Source organism: Serinus canaria, chromosome 5 (assembly GCF_022539315.1).
Source record: "Serinus canaria isolate serCan28SL12 chromosome 5, serCan2020, whole genome shotgun sequence".
NCBI classification, from domain to species: Eukaryota; Metazoa; Chordata; class Aves; order Passeriformes; family Fringillidae; genus Serinus; species Serinus canaria.
In genome coordinates, this window is record NC_066319.1 from 53,804,140 (window position 1) to 53,822,077 (window position 17,938).

Consider the following 17,938-nt stretch of genomic DNA (forward strand, 5'->3'; position numbering starts at 1 on the left):
GCTCTCTTTCTCGCTCTGTAAATTAAATAAAAATATCTTAGTTTTAGTAGACTAGGATTAGTCACACTGACTGGGGTTTCAACCCTTCTGATGTCTAATCAGCTGTCAGAAGAAGCTGCTTGCCTTTTAATCATTTCCTCTGAGAAGTTTTTATACATCTAACAGTTTTGTTTCTGAAAATGTATTGTAAGCAAAACCTTTCACCATGTCTCTGTCAAAGGATGTGCACAAAATCCTTAGCACAAGAGGGGAAAAGACCTTGTCTGGGATCTGGTCTGCCCTGCTCCTGGTGAGGGGCAACTTGCCATTAGTTTTACCTGAGGAATACGTGTCCACCTGCTTGTAGGAACCTCTTGGGCAGTCTGTCATGATGCTTGCCTCTCCCTTAGCTTAGAAAGCCTTTTTTCTCACCCTAACATCTACTGCAGGTCACATGCTCTGATGTTTTACCTTTTTAGGTGGATAAAGAGGCAGGCTCCACTGTCAGTGTGATGCCTGAGAGATAAAAATGGTCTGTGTGGGGATCTGACCCAGTTTATAAACTAGACCTGGATGCAGTCTTGGGCAAAGCAGCTGAACAGCAGAATGAGCTTATTCTGAAGCCCCCTGGGTGTTTTATTTCACAGCCAGGAAGATCCAGGAGGCCCCAGGGCATAAGCTGCAGTCTGTAGGTGGCCAGCATGAGAAACAGGTTGTTGGGTTAGTGCCTGCACAAGTGCCTTCAATAAAACATGCAAGATTAGGGCTGCATTTGTTCTTCAGGACACTCTCAGGGACTGACCCCTGCTTGGCCAGCAGCAGGCTGAGTTCTTCTGGGCCTTGTCCTAGGCTTTTGCTTAAGGTGGAATTTTGATCTCTTTTTAATGAACACAATTTAAATTTTTAGAGGTGTAGAGGGGAAACCCCAAGCGAGATTGCCTTCCCTCTCTTGCAGCCTTCAAACTGATCATCTGGTTCTGACTTCAGAAATAACCTCATTAGCCTCTTACTAATGAAAGTAATTTCTCTTGCCTTAATTCAAAACGAGGATATTCAGATGGAGCATGCTAGGAAAAGGGGGACAGGGACCAGGTGACACCAGGGGTTATTAAGCTTGTGAGACCTGTTGGGCTGGGGCTGCACCAGTGTGGGACCGTGTAGCCTGTGGTGGTGTTGGCAAGTGAATGAGGTAGTGAATGTGAGGGTCCTTCCTGCCTTTGGCCTGGTAAGATCTGAATGCTTCAGCTGGCAAGAGTGTGCTGGAGAAAGTCACTGCTGGGTGGAAAAGGATCTGGGGCTGCTGGGGGAGTGCAGAGAAGCACCTAGTCCGTGAGCCCTGGTGCTGTAGGTGCCCATATCTCTGCTCTGCCTCGGGCTGGTGGAAGGGTGAAGCAGGATTAATCAGTCCTGCTCAGTCATCCCCTGGTCTGGGCAGCACTTTGTCACCAGGTGATTTTCCTACACCTGGCAGAAAACCCTCCAGCTCCATGCCTCTCAGGGAGTGTGAGAATCTTCCTTAAGCTCAAGTTTACCCAGGGGATGGAGTTTTGCTTTAGGTCTGGAGCAGGTCTGAGGGAGCTCTGTTGAGCCACTCAGCTGAAATCCAATCCTAGTTTCATTGCCATGAAAGTGGAGCACTGAATTCCATCCAGCTCCATGTATCCAGAGGTGGTAGAGCCCCAAGCACTTGATGTGGTCTTGTCTGGACCTTTTTGAAGCTGGGGAGGAAAGGAGATGAAGTCAGTGATGCCATTCAGTGCAATAAGCTGGGATAGCAGCCCTTTCCCAGCAGGGATCCCTTCCTGCAAGGCTTGTCCAAAGAGAGAGAGGACAGCCAGGCTCTGCACCCACTGGGTGAGGACAATTTTGGGGAGGTCACAGTCTGAGGCTGCAGACTTGAACACAAAAGGTGTGATCATTTTCAGAGCAAAGAACAGGGCTCTGACCCTAAAATCATGGTGATAGTGCTGCTGCTTCTTGTTGCTTGTGTAACAGGACTGAGGGGCTCTGGCTCCCAGCAGCCCCAGATTCCAGCCCCAGATTCCAGAGAAGCTGCAATACTTCCAAAGGCTGCATTTAACTTCTCACCATCAGCAGAATCAGAAATACTTCTTTCCCCTGATATTAGGCTAAAAAGTCACCCGTGACTTCCAACAAAAAAAAAAGCCACCTGTTTTATTGGGCTCAGGTTTTTTTAGCCTTGCTGCTTGTAAAACCAGAATTTAAAAGATCAGACAACACTTTGTTCTACAGTATTTTCAAACATCAAAAGATGACAAAACTTACTGAGCACTGCTCTGAAGTTAGCTATGAGCACAGTGGTGTTCATTGTGCCTCCAGTAGCATTCTGGCAAGTTCTTGCAGTGCTTTGTGTTCACCTTCAAATCAGAAATTCTAGCTTTTTGTTTCATTTATTTCAAACCCAACAAAAAATGTCAACTGCTTTTGGAATACGGACACTTAGGAGATTTATCTTGGAAATTATTTTCCAAAACATGCCTTTTTGTGTGTGTTTTTCTCTGTTTACTGGGTCTTCAGGGTATGCAATGTGGCTGTGCACAGCTGATGGAGCACAGGGGAGTGTGGGGAGGTATCAGGAATGTAACTACACAACCCGAATCTGTCCCCCAGGATGATTTCATGCACAGTCATGATATCTGGATCTCTTAATTCTCCTCTCAAGTTGACATATCTAACGGCCTTTTTGCTAAAATGTCAGGGCTGGGAGTTTCCCTGGGAGAGCCTGTCTCCACATCATGACCTGGCACAAACTCCCTCAGCTTTTACAACTGTGTTGTGTTCAAGGGTTCTGTGGAAGGAAAATAGATGTAGTGAGAGCTCTTATTGCATGGCTGGCTTCTGGCACTGCAGCAAAAGCTGACTGATTCAGTCGGTTTCAAAAAATGGGTTGAAATCTGATTTTTTTTTAAATTTAATTTTTTTTTTCTTTTAAATCTGCTGAGGAAAGTATTAGATTGGCAGCCTTTCAGTTAAAAGTCTGCGGGTTTGCCATCCCTGCAGACTCACGTGTGCAGGTATCAAATTGCAGAAAACAGAAAGTGCCGGGGTTGCTGGCTGTGTCCTGCGAGGCTCAGCCCCGGCTGGGGGCAAACTCCAGCTCAGTGGGGCAGAGTTTCACCCACCAGGGGCTGCTGAGCGGGCTCGGGTGCTGCCCAAGGTCCGAGCGGGCTCGGCGGAGCCGGCACCTGCGAGCCTCTCCCTCTTCCCTGCGTGCTTTGAATCCCCGAGGGAGGGAGAGCGCAATGAGTAAGGCGCTTGCAACAGATGTTGCACAGTAGCAGCGAAACAAATATTTTGTGTTTATGCTACTTTCATTCGAGGGTAATGTTAACACCGGCGCGTCTGTGTTAACTTGCCCTTTTCTCGGCAGAATCTCAGCGGACCATCGGGATTGGTTCCTAATAAAAGTCTGCTTGGAGCAGGGTGAGTGCTGGCTTCCTGAATATGTGGGTTTGGTTCCTAATTCTCTAATTCTGCAAAGTGTGCTGCTCACTGCCTTGCTGTGTGTCATTTCTTCCCCTGCCTGACCTGTTTGCTCTCCCCCTGCTGCCAGTGGCAGTTTGCTTTGCATAAGGAGGAAAAGCACTACCCAGAAGGACTCCAATTCCCCCCCTCCCCCAGCTTTTATTTATTTTTTTTTCCCAATGGAGTTTCTGAGTAAGAAGCAGATACCCTGGTGGGTTTTGTTTTTCTTCTTTTTATTTTTTTTCCCTGAAGAGACCTGCCTATTCCTCTCGAGGCTTTTTCATGTAGATCTGATGGGCTTGGGGTGCACAGCTGCCCCACCATCCCCTTGTTCTCAGCTCAGGAGGCTGGGAAGTGCCTGGCTCCCCAGCCCTGGAGGATATTATCCCTGTGGCAGCATCTGGCTCTTGGCAGACTCTGTGGGCAGCCACACTGGCAGGGTTTGGAGTTCCCTTTTAGTTTTGTCGTGTGGTAATCTGTCAGTTGGCTCTTCAGGCTCCCTTGTTCTCTTGTGTGCCTTTTCTTTTTGACAAACCTCTTAATTCAGAGTTGGTCAATGAGAGTTCTGAGAATGCTCCCTGGAATCTCTATCCACAAGGCATTTCTTTTACTTTGCTGCAAAGAGGGTCTTTTGGCAAATCTTTGTTTTATTCTAACAATAGGGAGAGGGAAAAAAAGCTGATCAAGTTCCTGGTAGCTCGTGGAATCTGTTAGTGTCAGTGGACAGGGTCATTTGCTCAGCTGACTGATTATTTACAGTAACCCTAAAAGCATTGACTCCCTCCCCAGGAAGGAAGCACTGATGGTTTTAAACAGAAAGAAAAGCCTTTAAACAAAATAAGAGTTAAAGACAAAATGCCAGTTCTGCTGCTGCTCTTGAAAATGAGTGGTTTTGGGGACACACCTCCAGTGAAGTAAATCCCACCTGTGCCTTGGATTGTGTCACTGTGCACTGTTTAAAAACCATCCCCCTAGGATATTACTATTATTTTCTCCATGTATGAATAAGCCACTTACAAGGCATAGCTGCTATATTACAATTTCCTAAGAGGTGCTGGCATCTGGAGGGATTACATTCCACTGGCCCTTGGGATGGAAAGAATGAGTTCAAGAACAAAGAATGAAACTCTCACTTCTGCACTCAGAAACCCAATATTCACCGAAGGGCAGGGGCCAGCCAGTAACCAGACCTCGACATTGCCGCTGCTTGGTGCAACCTTCCCCTTCCCTGCCAAAAACTGGGCTGCACCGAAGCATTAAGCCCAAGTATTAAGCTTAAACTTAAGCTTAGTACTACTCAGGCTGAACTTGGTGGCGTGGGGAGAGGAGGAATAAAAAAGAAGGCTCCTCTGTGTTGAACTTTGCGCCACGGCAGCGTGTAGGATTAGCAGCTCCGCGCTGCCGTGTCTATTTGCAGGACTGGCACGGTTGGCGCCCTGCTCTTGGCAGGCGCGGCGCAGCCCCGGCACCTTGCTCTGCACAGACACCTGGGTGGGTGGGAGGGAGGGAAGGAGGGAGGGAGGAGGGTGCCGAGCGCCTGGCTGCCCGCCAGCCCAGCCCAACCCAAGGCACACTGCAGCACAGGAGCTGCACAGGAACGGAGATCGCCCACTCCGGCAGTCTGTGCCATCGGCTGTCTGGCAGGATTGATGGTTGTCACTACCGAACGCTGCTGAGCTGGAGCCAAAATCAAATGAGTGGATGTCCTTGTGAGCCTGCTTGGGGGAGAGAGAAAGAAAGAAAAAAGCAACTTAAACTAAGAACTTCTTTTCAGTTTAGAAAATGAGCTAAAGAGGCTTGTTCCACTTTGTAATAGCTTAGCTGAGAAGAAGGGCTGGGAAGCATTCCTGCTGCATGCAGAATTGGAAGGCCACAGGTTTTTGTCTTCCTTGGTATTGATTTGTAGCAGAAGAGACTCTGTCAGGAAGGAGGGAGCATCTCATTTTAAACTGTCCATGGGGCACAGAGGAATGTTTAACCATGGCCAGCCCTGATCTTGGCAGGTGTGGTGTAATGTTGATGGTGGCAAGAGGGGATGGGCTGATGTCCTTTAATGGTTTTCCCTCTTCCCACATGGACAACCAGCCCTGGGCACGCTCCAGGTCATGATCGTGGCCGTGGGTGATGCACGATGATAGTGAAGCAGCTGGTTCCAACCTCCTTGGGAAATCATAGAATAGTTTGTGTTGGAAAGTAACTTTAAAGATCATTCAGTCCAACCCTCCAGCAATGAGCAGGGAATTTTCATGGAATGAGAGAATGGTTGGGGTTGGAAGGGACCTTAAAGATCACCTAGTTCCAACCCCACTGCCATGGGCAGGGACACCTTCTGCCAGACCAGGTTATTCAGAACCCCCAACCTTGAACACTCCCAGGGATGGGGCAGCCTCAGCTTCTCTGGGCAGCCTGTGCCAGGGCCTCACTGCCCTCACAGTAAAGAATTTCTTCCCAATATCTAATCTAAACCTGTCCTCTGTCAGTTTAAAACCACACCTCCTGTTTTTCCTATTGCTATGTGCCCTTTTATCTGTTCTTTAACTAGGTAAGATGGATCAGAGTCCCATCCCAAATGGCCTTCAATGTTTCCCAGATAAAAAGAGGGGACTTGGTTTTCTGAATCTGACTGAGAGGTGTTACCAAAAGAATTTTACAAAATCACAGTAGAAGCACAGTGTTAGAGCCTGGTTTGATGGTTTGAATTGAGCCAGATTTACACCAGCAAAGCAGAGATGAGGCCCTACCCCTGCCATGGGGTCAGCTCACCTTTCAGTCCCCAAACTGTTCATGAAATGGACAGGAATTATCTGGACCAACTTATCCTGAGGGACAAGAACAACCTGGAAAATGGAATGCATTAATCTCTGCTCCTTCACCTCTTGAGAGAGGGACAAAAGGAAGGAAAGTAAGCCAGAAAGGAAAGAGGTGTGCTTCCTTTTCTCCTCTGTGTTGGGGGGAAAAAAGCTTACTCGTCTGCCTGCCTCCACTTTCCTTCCCTCATGTCCTTAGTGTGGTAAGATACAGAAAATAAAGTGTTTTGTTCAACCATGTGTATCAAGTTCCTATCCTGGGATGGAGGTGCTGTGGTGCTGCTACTCTCTGGGCTGAGGAGTGCTGGCTCTGGTCCTGCCTCTCCCATTGCTCCCACTGATACTGGTAATTTATTTTTTGGGGGTAGATCTGAACTATCCAAACGAAATCCACTGGCCTTGCTAGAAAAATGGTGCCACACATTCTTGAATTACGTCAACAGATGTGATGCCAAAGGTATCTTTGAGCCTGCCTGAGCTGAGGAAAAGCCTCCTGCCTGGGGATGTGACCTCTCCAGGATGCATCCTTTTATTTTCTTGTGGTGTGACTTGAAGGGACTGATTCTGGCAGGGAGGTACTGCTGTGACAGGGGACATCCCTGTGCCTGAGATGGAGAGCAGGTGGGGAACAGGGCACGCTTTGTTAGTGGCATCAGCAGTGCCCACATTGCTCATTCCTGGAGGGATCCAAGCTGCAGAGCTAAAGTGCTTGGTAAAGACTGGCTTGGCACATAGCAAGAGAGGTAAGGACCATGGCCCCTGCCCTGCAGCCCAGCACTTCTCTGAGGTTGTATGCTCTGAGAGATGATCCCTCCTTGCTGTCCAGGCAGTGAGGTGAAACTCTTCTTTTCCTCAGAGCTCCTGCCCTGATGGCCAGGAAACTCCACTCTTCCCATGGGCTATAAATATTTAAAGGAGGAAGCATAGGAGCCTGGCCATGCCAGACCATCACTTCTGTGACTTACAAACCTAAATTACTCCTATAAGCTGAATTCTTGCTTTGGAGGGTACTAAACAGCGTGTTCAAACCCTTCCCACCTCCCTGAGCAGGCACTCCCTCTCTCTGCTGGCTTCAGGAAGGATGCTCACCCCAAGACACCTCCTTCCTGACTCTGGTTCAGCCTGGCTTTACAGACCCACAGACACCTTCAGCCTGAGGGATCCTTCCATCACTTCTCTGCCTCAGAGAAAACCATGTCCAAGTGCTGTGTCTATCCCTAGGCAGGCATGTGGAGGTTAAACTGGCTGCCTGTTTGTGTCTGATCTTGGTTTGGTTCCTTCTCCCTCCCTTTTCCCTGTTAGTCCAATGGTATCTTTATATTAAGCAGCACAAGAGAAGAATAAAGATTTAAGCTCATTTAACCTTGAACACAGCCATTAGTTAAGCAATTAAAATTAAAGGGTGAGTTAATGGGCAGTGTCAAACATTCGGAGAAACATCTGTTGTAATAGAAGTCTGCCTTTTAATTGATGAATAATTGATCCTCTGTTTGTCAGCACCTAAGCCCAGGCAAGGCAGGAGCACTGGCACTGCCAGAGCATCTCCAGTGCCCCCTCCCCAGCCACAGGCTCCAGGAGAGCAGGAGGACCCAGCCACCACCACTTGGAGGTGCACTAGGAAAACCACCTGCACTGCACCCCCTCGCTGAGGTGGTCCCTGCTGGGTCTCTTGCTCAGCTGGGGCCAGACGTGTTACTCCAGGTCTGGAGGAATCCATGGTCTATTTTTAAGTCTTTATTAATGCATGTGTGGCTGGATGCAGTGTCTGGACACCCATAGCCAGGGATGAAGATGATTCAAACTGCTTTGAATTGAATCACTGAGTTAAATTTACTTGCTTTTTGGCAAGCAGTGGATGTGAGGGAACATTTTCACTAATGCATCGAGGGCAGTACTGTAAATATTATCCAGAGTCTGAGGGGTAAAGAGCAGAAAGGGTTTGTCTCTTGGCTGTGGTAGAGCCAGGATTGCTGGAGTCACTTCTGCAGTATTGCCACCTTCCCTAGAGATCTCTCTCTCCCTAGAACAGAGAACAGCAAAAGATATTTGGGTGAAACCTTGTGTCCTGTGAGATGGAGGGGAGCGCTGCTGTTGCCAGCAGCAGGGTGCCCTTGGTGCCTGGTCCTGCACAGCCAGCTGGAAAGCACTTCCCAGCCCAGCCAGTCTCCATGTGGGGCTGGAGTGCCTCAGCAGGGTGGGTGATGGAGCAGGGTCTGGTTCCTGCTGAGCTCCTCGTGGCTGGGGCTGGGAGAGGCGCCAGAGCGACCCAGAAACCGAATCGAGGATCTGAAACATTTGCAGCGTGGGATGTGGGAGAGGAAACCTGGGTCACAGCGGATTCTTGACGTGTTGTTTTCCATATTACCTCTCAATCCCTTTAAAAAAAATCAAACTCAGCCTGTTGTGCAATTTTCCATAATTTGAGCACGCAAAACTGTGCAACAAACTGAACTAAATCAAAGCCGCTGTCACAGTCCAGCACAGAAGGGACAGAGGGGTTTTAGCAAGCCCAGGTGATCCTCTCCACCCCCATATGGGGAATGCCACGAGCACAGACCCCTATATAGAAGGCAGTTGGGAAAAAGCAGTGGAAAGACAACAAAAAAAGCAGAAGGAAATTATTTTGAAGGTACCTCAGAGATGAATATTGTCAGAATGTGGGTTCTACCCCTGCCTCAAGCTTTGTAAAGGCAAGCTTTTGCCCTTTGAGGTAAAAAATAATATCCATCTGGCTCTTTGTTAGAGAGAAACACAACAAAATCACCTCCACCCTCCTAAAGAAACCAATCTTTATTTTATTTTTATCATCTTTATTTTTTCCCTCCAAACTATCAGTGGAAGTTGAATTTATGCGAGGGTTCAGGATTTGTTTAAAATTGTTTTAATCAGTATGTGCATCATAAGCATAAAGAAAGGGAAATAAACTGGGATGGGAAAATTATCTGTGTGTCTTCTGCTGGTTTCAGCTGACAACAAACAGAACCTGCAGCTCAGTTTCTTCCCCCATCTCCCCCTCTGCACGTAGAGGCTGCCTTAGCATTTGTCTGCACTTTTGCTGCTGCTTCCACTTCCTTCTCTGCTTCTTTGGAGTAGAGCAGTTCTTTTTTAATTTTAAATTGAAACTTCTATTTCAATGTAAAATTGTCCCTGCGTTATTGTCAAGTGTTTGATGCCTTTTTCCACTTGTACCTTTCATTAATTCGTCAATATTGCCTTTAATGACATGTGACTGCAAACAGACCTTGCTCTGAGGCCTGTGTACAGCAGGCAACAAAGGTGGCTGTTCCAGAGTTTTTTAGACAAATTGTTTTTAAGCAAAATGTTAACTACTGAGGTTATGAACACACAAAGCAGCCCATCCAACTGTGTGTAGGATGTGCACAGAAGACAAGTTCATGTTGAACTTAGTGTGGAAGCTTTTTTAAAGCAGAGATGACTGTGAGGATGGATAAAGGGTGAGGGTTTTTTTTTATCCTAGATGAATTTTGTTTGAGGAAATCAGACCAGTTATTAAGGAGATTGTATTCAAAACTGTAATTCAGCCATTTTCAAATATGAATAGCAAAACATCCCTCAGCAAAACAACAACAAAGATCTCAGATCTCTGACTTTTCAAATTTACTTATTCCTATGTTTGGCTGTATTGTAGAGTCAAATGTGTATTTTCTAGTTTTTCCCCAAAATTGCATATTCATATCTCTGCCTCAACCCCAACTTTGAGATTGTCCACGTGGTGATACAAGCGATACTATTTCCACTCTAATAACTTGATTACATTTTCTGAGCCACAAAACTACAAAAAATCATAATCATACTTTCTTTCACTCAAATATTTTGAAAGAAGGATCTATGAAGAAATCTCTGCTAAGTAGATTAGCTGACATCCATGTTTATTGATTTAAATGGAAGAAGATTTGAGCCTTAGGCAGGCTGCTGCCCTTCAGATAACATCCCCAAACACCACTTTTTCACGTGTTTTCTGAGCCAGGTATTTTCTGAACTGACTTCTTTCCAGCCCTCTGTTTACATCTACTGACAATAAAAGGAGATTTACCCCAGAGCTTTCTTGCTCCTGATGAGCATTTGGCCCCTGCATACCATATCTTCCCAGAGAAAGGAACAAAGCAGTGCTGATTTATCTGAGGATGCAGGTTACAGGAACAGCTGTTTTTTAAGGGTGGAGTTTATGCACATGGATAGGGGACAGCTGAGAGCTGCCAACTAATCTGCTGTGAGCTTGCCCTATACATTGTTACAGAAAAGGATTTGGGTGGTAATGCCTAATTTTTAATTGCAATTTCATTAGGATTATCAGCTAGTTACTTCATCCCTGTTGGGAGAGGCTGGGCTGCAAGGGAGCTGCAAGGACATCTCCAGCTGCTCCAGCCTGCTCCAGCCAAACCTGGGTCCCTCTCCCTGCAGGGGCAAATTCAGTGCCTCTCTCTGCATGAGCTCTGCAGAGCCCACACACAGAACCCCTCATGCAAAGGCAGGAAACTTTCCAGGAGCCCTGCAGATGCTCGGGAGGACAAAGTGAAGTTGGGGATGTAGGAGGAAACCTCTTGATGTCACCAAGACATCCCAGAGCCATAGAACCATCTAGGGTTGAAAAGACCTCGAGGGTCATCGAGTCCAGCCTTTGACCCAACACTACCTTGTCAGCAAACCATGGCACTGAGTGCCTCATCCAGGCATTTCAGGGATGGTGACTTCCCCACCTCTCTGGGCAGCCCATTGCAATGCTTAACCACCCTTCCAGTGAAAAGCTTCTTCCTGATTTCCAACCTGAACCTCCCCTGGTGCAGCCTCAGTCCAATTAATCTCATCCTGTCACTGGCTGTCTGTAAGTAAAGGCTGACCCTCTCCTGAGTCCTTTCAGAAAGTTGTAGAGACTGATAAGGTCTCCCTGAGTGTCTTTTCATCCAGGCTAAACACCCCCAGCTATCTCAGCAGATCTTCATAAAACTTACTCTGAAACTAGCACCTCCCTCCCCAGAGATGCTGCTCAGGCAAGTCAGAATAACTACTGCTTTGTTTCAAAATAATAGAGGATTGATTTGGCATTTTCTTCTGAAAAATGCTGAAAAGCTGCTTGCAATGTTAGCAACTACCCAGGCAAAACAGAGGAGAAAGGTACAACTTCCCAAGCCCTGGGTGTTCTCCCCTGCCCGTGACTGACAGCTCCGCTCTGCCTGTCATCTGCAAATGAGCTGAATTCCTCACCATAACAACAGTTGGAAGAATCTGTTTTTCTAGCCTAGAAATAGGGATTTGGCCTTGGCCTTTTTTGGGTAATCTGTTTGGAATTTGGTGGTGGTGGTGATCATCAACAGTTGTTCAAAGCTGCTGGCAGCCCACTGGCCTTCACGCATCGACTCGGTGGTCTTGGGCTCTTTCCAGCCCTGTGCATTAAACATTGCTTTCCCATGATGCAAGGAAAAGGGTGCAGTTGATGCTAAAAGGCAGAATATTTAAATCTGATGAAAGGAAATGCTTTTCCACACAATTAGCCTTTGGGATTTCTTACCACATGGAGCTGCTTAGGCCAAACATTTCACATGTCTTTGGGGGGAGGAAAGGGTATCTGGGGATTTATATGGAAAGCAGATTTTCCAAGGAAAAAGATTCAAATTTGAATGAGAGGTCTGAAGTTCAGAGCAGGAGTTTTAGCTTCAGTCTGAGTGATTAAGATCTCTCTGGACTGCAGCAAGGTCTTGAATTGCAGCCTGCAGTCAGTCCCAAGTGAGCATCACAGCCACCAGTTACATTGTTAATCTGATTTCATAATTGTTTCTCCCACCCACCACCAGTTCACCCAGCAGCACGAACTTCCCCATCAGAGGAGTTTCAGCAGCGGTGCAGTTTGTTACCTTCCTCCTTGGGGCCACACCAGCACTGTGATGGACGGGGCTGGATGATTTCATATGTGGGCAGCAAAGGCATTAGTGGCTTTCCTCATCACTCCAGCTGATGGGTGACTTTGTGCTGTGGGAGAGGTCAAAATGTGCCTTCCCTTCAGACAGGAGCAAACCACAGGAAGTTTTGTGTATGAAATAAACTCTGCTGGATGGGCTGGCAAGGCTGAAGGCTGGAGGAAGCTGTCTTCCTGGGAAAGGTTTCTCCTGGCTGAAGCCTTGCAGGTGCTGGGCCCCTGAAGAGCCACCTGAGCTGGAGTTTTAGTACAGTTTTGATGGACACAGCCTCCTATAGTCACATTGTGTTGAAATTAATGGGCTTTTTAGTAGTTGGGTTTTCTTTCACTTTTGTTTTGAGAATGCCAGGACCATTTTTAAAAACCAAAAAAATCCCCCCCTGGGTTTTCCAACTTCCCCTGAAATATCAAGCCTTCATTTAAAATCCACTTTTATTATTAGTTTGGATCTCTCTGACAGTCTCAACATGCATCCAGGTGTTTTGTTAGACTGGATTTGTTCCCATGTGCCACAATGAGTTTCATCCTGAAAAATGAGGCGGTTTGCAGAAAAGGGGGATTTTAGAGGAAGTCTTTCAAACCAGAAAAACAAAGCCATGGCAAAGTAAGAGACTATTTCCATTATAAGCAAGCGTTTGGTACAAACACAAACATCTGCAGAAATTCCCTTGTTCCAGAGGGAGGGGCTGAATTTCAGAATATTCACTGAGCCTTGGGAACTCCTGCCTGCTGGGAGATGGGTGCTGTGGTGGGGTGGGTGCATCTGCACAGTGCTAGAGAAATGCATAACAACCCAAATTTCCTCATTTCCCTCCTTGTGGTCTGCAATAAAGGGACATAAGGATTTATAAGTGTCCTTTAATTTGCCCTTTATTTAGTGTAAAAATCACAGAATGGTTTGGGTTGGAAGGGACTTTAAAGATCATCCAGCTCCAGCCCCCCTCCATGGGCAGGGACACCTTCCACCAGACCAGGCTGCTCAGAGCCCCATCCAGCCTAGCCTGGAACACTCCCAGGGATGGGGCAGCCACAGCTGCTCTGGGCAACCTGTTCCAGTGTCTCACCACTCCCACAGTGACAATTTTCTTCCTAATATCTCATCTACACCTGCCCTCTTTCAGTCTAAAGCCATTCCCCTTGTCCAGTCACTGCTTGCCCATGTGAAAAGCCCCTCTCCAGATCCTCTGTATTCTCCTTTAGCTACTGGAGAGTCTCCCTGGAGCCTTCTCTGATGTCCCACAAATGTATCACAAATAAGTGACTGAAACCCTCCCCAGCAAACAACTATTGGCCTTATCATAGTCCCTGCCTGCCTCCATGCTGGTTTTAAATGAATATTGAGCAGTAATAGCATTGCAAAAGCAGGGTAAGTAGTTTTTGCCACTGCTTTGTCACTTGCATTACACTTTTGTACGTGTGAACGTTTTCTTCTTATCTTTTTAAGCCTTGAAACGCCGCCTAAGCCTCGGCTAAGCCTTGGAATACTTTGTGAGCCTCGAAGCCGTGCGGATTGAGAAGGGAGAGAGGAGGATTGTCTCTCACTGCTGACCCAAGAGCATCCTCTAGTGTGGATGGAAGGGAATACTCACACCTTGCCTCCCAAAACAGCACCGGCCGAGCGGAGCAGAGCAGCAAAAACGCAGCTCCAGGCTGGTGGTGAAAGGCAGCACGAGGGAGGGAAGGCAACCACAGGCAGTGCTTGCTTGGCCCCACTCCAGGAGGAGGTGACAGCACCGAAACCCCCATGGGCTGAGCCTGTGAGGTGATTGGGCAGCTCTCATCTGGTCATCTTGAGTGAAACCAAGTGCCAACCATTTCATCATGTTAAATGTGGCCAGGTGTATAAAAAATGAAAGACTTGCTGTAGGCAGACACCTTAAAAGAATTTAAAATGTGTATTATGCACTTATAGTTACAGCAGTTTCTGTAAGGGTGTATTTTGAGTATAAATGTATTTTGCTAAAAAAGGTAAGTGAAACCACCTTTGAGGCTCTGGGTTTGGTTTTTTGTTTTTTTTTCTTTTTCTGTGAAAATCTACTTTAAATTTTTGGTAACAGTAAGCAATTTTTTTGCACTGAGCAACCAAAACCACATTTTGATTTTCACTGCACTGTAAAAAGTGTGCTCCCATTGACAGCAGGAGGACTGAGATCCAGCAGCTGCCATGGTCCACTCCTAGGGTGTAAGGGGATGCATCTCCAGGAGATAGAAGGCTCGATAAATAATGAAGAGTGTGACTAAAGATTTTAAAATAATCATTACATGGCTATTATGTGTACTTATGCTATTATGGTATTATATGACACAGATCTAGTCCCCCTGTGCCTTATTTTTTGTTCTGTAAAATGGAAAAAACAGGTTTAATTTCACTGCCTCAGGAGGGGATAAACTAATTATCCTGAGTCTTCATCTAAAAGATGATGGGGAGCTGTATAATTATTGCAGGTGGATGAACACATGGCCAATGACAGAGTGTTACCTTCCAAAGCCTGAACAGGAGAAATGAGGCCATGCTTTCCTTCCCCACCTCAGAATCACAGAATCATGGATTGGTTTGGGTTGGAATGACCTTAAAGATCATCCAGTTCCAAACCCCTTGCCATGGGCAGAGACACCTTGCACCAGACCAAGATGCTCAGCCTGGCTGAGCCTGGTTTTGAACATTCCCAGGGATGGGGCACTCACCACTTTTCCGAGCAACCTATGCCAGGGCCTCAGCACCCTCACAGTAAAGAATTTCTTCCTGACATCTAATCAAAATCTACCTTTCCTTCAGTTTAAAACTGCTAGCTCTTGTTGTGTCCCTACACTCCCTGATCCCTCATCTTTCCTCTCCTTCTTGAAGTGCTGGAGCCATCCTGTTATGGGGTGGTTGGGTTTTGGTTGTTGCTGTTTGCTAAAAGCTTGCAGTAAAACCTTCTGCAGGAAGGAAGGCAGCACACATGCTTGGACCTGGAGAAGCTCACAGAGCAGGACAAGTAACACACTCCATCTGTGCACAAATTTGGAAGTAGAGAGGAAGGGTGAGATCAGGACAGACACATTACACAGGTTGGAGTAATCTCACCTCAGTGAGATGAAAAGCTTTGAAAGAAGCTTTGAAGGGATAAGTACTTATCCAACATGGGAGCAAACAGAAAATGAGATAAGATCCAACAGAGCTTACCCAAAGTCTACCATGCCAGCCTAACCTGTTAGCTTCCTTTGATAAGAGAACTGATCTTCCAGATAAGATCTACTGCATCCACACACCACTTGCCTGGTCTCTCAGAGCAATTGATAAAGAGCCATTTGGGAAATTATGGCCTCAGATGGGAAGTGGTAGAAATGTTGTGGTGAGGTAAGAAACTGGCCAGGGCAATGTGAGTATCAGGGAAAGCCTTGGAGGAAGCTGCTGGAGCCATTCCACAAGAAGACTGGAAAATCATTGCCAGTACAGGGGAGATGGGGTGTCCCAGTAGAGCATAGATGTAAAAAGCAGGAGAAAGGGAGGAAATTCAGTTGCTGTGAGCATGAGCTCATGGAGTAACAACAGAGTTTCTGCCATCCAACAGGTACTCAGGATTGGGGAATGACTGGGGAGGAGAACACATCAGTGCCTCCACTGAGAGCAGGAGGACTGAGATCCAGCAGCTGCCATGGCCTTGATAGGGGTGTGTCCACTCCTAGGGTGTAACAGGTGGGGATGGACTTCCAGCAGATAGAAAGCAGGACAAAGGCCATAGAACAGAGGTGGGTGAGACTTCACCTGGGATGTTCTGCTCAGTCTGGTCCTCTGTGTGAGGTAGTGGACATATCTACCAGAAAAGGCAGGTGGCTTTGGGGAGAACAGGCACAGCTTTTCACAGGTAAATATTGATGCTGGACAGGATGATCACTGCAGATCCTTTCCAACTGGAACCATCCTATTCTATTCTAACACCTTAAAGAGAACTGCTGGGCATACCCCAAAATTTTGAGCTTACTTCTTTTGTTGACTTGGGATTTAATCAGACCATAGAGCTAAACACAGGATAAGTTCAAGCAACACTGATCTTGAAAATCAAACCAGAAATGTTAATGCTACTATGGATTTTGCCCATCCAAGGTGCTGAATTGCATGTTGACAAGTTGTGTTGACTGATGCTCTCCCTTCTGCAGCTGGGGTGGTTGGAATGTTTGTGTAGACATCTGCCCATGGACTTGCAGGGCTGATTGCTCACTTCCTGCCCTGCCTTGCTCCTGTGTCCTCTGAGTAACCTACTGCACTCCCACCTTGAAAGCACATCAGCAACATCCAGGTTATGCTGGCAGTGGCTTCAGAGGGATGGTATGGACAGTACAAGCACTGCAACAAACAGATAGCATGAACAGACACAGGTGGGGCCAAATGGTGTGTCATTTGGTGAATAAAAACTCTCTTAATAATACTCTGAATAGTAGAACTGCTGCATAGCAGTGGTGAGGGGAGGTGCTGCTGAAATTATGCAAAGCCTTGCACCCCCTTTCCCTGTTCCATCATGCCCTGCTGAAAAGAGCTCCTGATTGGAATGAGCATTGGATTGGGTGCTGAGGAATGCTGTGTATTCTTTCACTCTCTGTTTTGACTGGCAGTGCCACCTGCAGCACTGACTGCCAGGTTCATCCCTGGACCCTGAGTGATGCTGCCCCTGATCCCCTATGGTATCTCTCTGTCTTCTCTTCTGTCTTTCTAGCCAGGCTTTTAGCCATTCACCCAGCCTGTTCTATTTGCCCCATGCCTGCTGCAGGAAGATAGGCTCTGGAGTCAATTCTGTGTTGTTTTTTGGCTCTTTGGCTTCTGTCATTTTTAAGAAATCCATCCTACCCTCCCAAAACCCAGTCCTGTCTCCCAAAACCTGCCTTCTAGCTATGCCATCTCCCTTCAAGTCCAGAAGCTGCTTTTCTTCAGCTTCTCAACCAAGATTGATTTGTCAAGTCTATAGTTCTGATTACTGCAGGCAATTACTTAATCTCTTTTAAGCCTCCCCCCTACCCTAGAAGGCTTAGCAGTTGCAAGATCCCTTGTATTCAGCTGATGGACTTGCTGAGCACACCAGTTGTGGTGGGAAGCCCTCCAGAGCCACACTGCCTTGTGCATGACTCCACTCAGGTGAATCACTAAAGCTCAGTGCCAAGAAATCACAGTAATTGCAGAGGGGCCTGAAGAAAAACTCTGTGCTAGCTGATCTATTACTGCATCCAAATGCACTGAGCCCTTCCAATACAATGTCCTAAATCCCCTCTGCCTCTGCCAGTATCAGGGAGCCTCCTGTGCCCTGGTGAAGGAAGACAGGACATGACCCCATGTGCCTTATATCCCTTTGGTGCAATTGATATTGCAGTGATAAAAACGACTGTGAGTTTAAGGAGAGGCTGGGCAGATTCACAAAAGGCTGTTTAGAAGAGGGAAACCACACACACACCTCAGGAAGGCTCTGGCAGCCAGGCTGCACCCAGGGCAAGTAAGTATTTTTGCATTTTCTTCCAGGAATTCACTTTGACTGTGGCCAGGGAAGCACAGGATAGAGCCATTAACAGGAAAGCCATCACTTTCCAGAGCACCTCTGAACTCCTGGGTCTCATCACACACAGGCTCTGCCTGCCCATGGCTGCCCTCAGTGGGAACAAGTCCCCAAGCTTTTGTAGTCTGGACCTTCCTGCTTCACATCAAGAGCAAAGCAAAAGTGCTGCCTGAACTGCAGTTGGCAGTGCTAATTCTGGGTCAAGAACTTTC